Genomic DNA, 3172 nt, shown 5'->3' on the forward strand with positions numbered 1-3172 from the left:
AACTTGGGAGGCTGAGGCAGGAGGATCGCACATTCAAATCTACTCTCAGCAACTTAGCACAGCCCTAAGCAACTTAGCAAGACCTTGCCTCAAAATAAAAAATAAAACAGACTGGGGATATGTCTCTGTGGTTGCACCCTGGATCAACTCCAATACAAAAAAAAAAAAAAGAAAGAAAAATATATTTATCCTATTGGTGATTCTATATCTCATAAAAAGATAAAATGCTATGATGTCAAGGAGGATCTCATCCTTCTTCCTGATGAGATAGATGCTGCTGTGCTCATTGCTGTCTGTTCAATTGAGGTCCTGGAAAAACTCTGTATGAAACTGGGTTGGGGGGACTTCCTCTTTTCCATATGTGCCTTGTAATTTATCTGCATGGTATTCTACTGAAGACCTCTTGAGGCTTCCTATCATTGTCACTCAGCATGTCATTTTGAATATCTTACCTATTGCTTCTACCAGATGCATGGCACTTCGTGATGTGCCTTCACCATACATTACCTGGGGGGTGATTGAGTAGGCATGGCCTCCACCTACCTTTGACTACAAATAGCACTGCAGTGAGCATCCTTGAATGTGTCTCTCTGAGACACATGTTCAGGAGTTTGATGCCTTACTATGACTGGATAGTGCCCGGTTGCTCTCCATAAGGACTGTACCAAGTGATTCTCCTGCCCATGGTACATAAGTGTGCTTCTAGCTTCACCACCACAGCAGCATCTGGTGCTTGGATAAATGTAATTAAGAATGAATACCATGCTGGGCATGGTGGCACCTGTCTGTAATCCCAGCAGCTGGGGAGGCTAAGGCAGAAGGATTGCAAATTCAAAGCCAGCCTCAGCAACTTAGTGAGGCCCTGAGAAACTTAGCAAGACCCTGTCTCTAAATAAAATGTTTTTTAAAAGGGCTGGGCATGTGGCTCAGTGGTTAAACTCTCCTGAATTTAATCCCTGGTACAAAAAATAAAGAATGCCATAATTTGTAAAGTGGAAGATTATTTCTCTACATTCTCTGGTCCATTGCTTTCAAAATTCTTTCCAAATTTCAGAAATGATGATGCTATACATTTACGTATATAGGAGATACTTTCTTTTCAGAAAGAATATGATATTATTATTATCAAATTGCAAAAGGAATGAAAAGAAAATTGCACTCCTGAATTCTGTACTGAGAAGAAATAAGTGATGAACAAGTGTCTAGAAAAAACACATTCTGGTCCCTTGGTCTGTTTGGAAGATCTAGTTGAAAGATGTTCCCCTGGTCCCTGCTAACCCATTAGATCAAACTCTAGTTTCCTCCTGAAAGTACCCCCTGCCCCAGATCTGCCTGTATGTCTGCTTGTCTGTCTTTCACACTGGACTCTGTGAGTGGAGCTCCCTGAAAGCAGTCCTTCCTATCTGGTTCCTTGTCTTGGCTGGATCTCAATACCTAAAATACCGTCTGATACGTTCTGGTCATTTAACAAATATCCACTGAATAAATGAATTCACAAATAAGTGAATTGGTTTGGGATTGCCAAACCCTCACTCGGGGCCTGATAGAGAGCTTGCATTGACTCAGTGCATGGATGCACGAACAACTGATCAATCCCACTTTTTGACTCCATCTTCCTTTCTGTCTCAGGATTCCCCCATTAGTTCTTCATCCTTGAATTTAGCCAGATTCCAGGTTGGAGGACAGGACCATCCTAGCATAGCTTTAACTCACTTGAATATGGGTTGCCCCTTCCTCCCTCCAGGATGGGAGAACTAGAAATAGCTCAGGCTCATTGAAAAGCTGTGCACTCCAGGGAAGGAGCGAGAGGGCATAGCCAAGAGGCAATATTCCAACTGGTGTGTGTGAGCAGGTTTCTGCAGGGCAGGCAGCCAAGGCACCCACCCACCTTCCCTCCTCCTCTCCCTTCCTCCCCTCTAGGCTTTATCCTTCATGACAGTCTAATAAAGGGCTGGTCTGAGGCTGGAGGTCCTCTGATTACACACAGATCTATACGTGCACATACCAAAGAGAAAACACATATAATCATATTAAGACAGTTTGTTTTCATATCTATATAGTTTATAGTGATATAAAGTTGACAGTTTCTAGGCAGAGTTTTCCCTAAACAAGCCTTCCATATTTTTCCTGGATGTGAAAGACTGTTTTCACAGCCAGAAAAGAGCCCTTGGGAAATTCTTGAGGACTGAGTGGTGCTTCAGGCCATCTTCCTCGGTTAACACTTCACTGAAGAACTCGTCTTAAGTTGGGTTTCTACCTAATTAAAATCAGCAAGGGAATCTTTTGGATCAAAGCCATCCCATCCAAACTATCTGGACTAGAGCTCAGACATTTGATAGCTCAAGCTTCAGTCACTTGCATTCCAAATATGATAGCACGTCGGCCGTGCTGAGGTCTGCTCAAGTGTTTTTTCTGAAAGTGTCCCACCTCCCTGTGTCAAGCTTGGTATTCACAGAGGGATTTGCCATGGGACGCTAATAGTACAAATTTTAGGTCCCTGGCTTCACTTAGAGATTATTTTTAATAGGGCAGTATTTATGCTAAACTCATGTTTATTAAGAACATAATCCATCACCCATTGTTGTTAGCACAGTCTTACCCATAGAACAAGAGATTGAGATTGGTTTTCTCCTGATACACACTTTTAAAATTGAACCAGTCCTATTGTCAGTGCTGGTTCTACCTAATTAGGTCGAGGATAGTTGTACAGACCTATCTGGGGTCCTCTTTTGTCCTATCTCTGACATTTTCCAAGATCCCTATCTCATCTGACATAAGTTCATCTTCTTAGATCCTTTGGGCTCCTTAGAAATAAAAAGGGGCTATGTAGGAGCAACCTAAATAGGTTCCATTTTCAATAAACTAACCCAAACCAGTCAAGAACCTTTTATTTAAAACAAAACAAAACACACACACACATACAAATATATATATGACAAGCAGATTTTTTTTTTAGAAGACCTCTATCCTTACAAAAGAAATAGGGTTTTATATTTCCATGCCATGGAATTTTCTCCCAGTGACCTGAGCCAGCGGGTAATTTTTCCTATAATTGAGCAGTATGAAAACCCTCATGATACTGTATAAAAGGGCTCAGCTTCCCAGGCACTGTATTGTACACACTTAAACTTTTTGGAGAACAAGAGGATGGGTTGGTTTGGACCAAATGACT

This window comes from Spermophilus citellus (assembly GCF_964194105.1).
Source record: "Spermophilus citellus genome assembly, chromosome: 8".
Lineage (NCBI taxonomy): Eukaryota > Metazoa > Chordata > Mammalia > Rodentia > Sciuridae > Spermophilus > Spermophilus citellus.